Here is a 695-nt window from a genome sequence, read left to right as displayed (position 1 = left end):
TGGAAGAGCAATAAGACAAAAGAAGGAAATTAAAGGAGTAATAAATGGAAAAGAAGAGATCAAATTATCCCTTTTGCAGATGATATTATATCTAAGGGATGCCAAAAATTCCACCAGAAAACTCCTAGAAATTATTAACACGTTCAGCAAAGTGGAAGGTTACAAAATTAACCCACAAGAGTCTGTAGCCTTTCTATATATCAATGACAAGCAATCAGAGAAAGAGGATATGGAATCACACCCCTTCACAATAGCTGCAAAAAAAGTAAAATATCTCAGAATAAAGCTGACCAAAGACATTAAAGAGCTCTACAATGAAAATGTTAAATCTTTAAAGAAAGAAATTGAGGAAGACATCAGAAGATGGAAGGACCTCCCATGCTCATGGATTGGAAGAATTAATATTGTGAAAATGACCATCTTATCAAAAGCCATTTATAGATTCAATGAAATACCAATCAAAATCCCCATGACATTTTTTCACAGAATTGGAAAAAACCATCTTAAGATTCATGTGGAAGCTCAAAAGACCTTAGCTGGCCAAAGCAACCCTGAGCACTAAGAGCAATGCCAGGGGGATTACTATATTAGATTTTAAGCTGTATTACAGAGCTATAGTCATAAAAACAACATGGTACTAGCACAAAAAAAAAAAAACCCATAGATAAATGGAACAAAACTGAAGATACATGACA

Source organism: Nannospalax galili, unplaced genomic scaffold (genome assembly GCF_000622305.1).
Source record: "Nannospalax galili isolate Female #2095 unplaced genomic scaffold, S.galili_v1.0 scaffold1082, whole genome shotgun sequence".
Taxonomy (NCBI): domain Eukaryota; kingdom Metazoa; phylum Chordata; class Mammalia; order Rodentia; family Spalacidae; genus Nannospalax; species Nannospalax galili.
Note: the sequence above shows the minus strand (reverse complement) of the source record.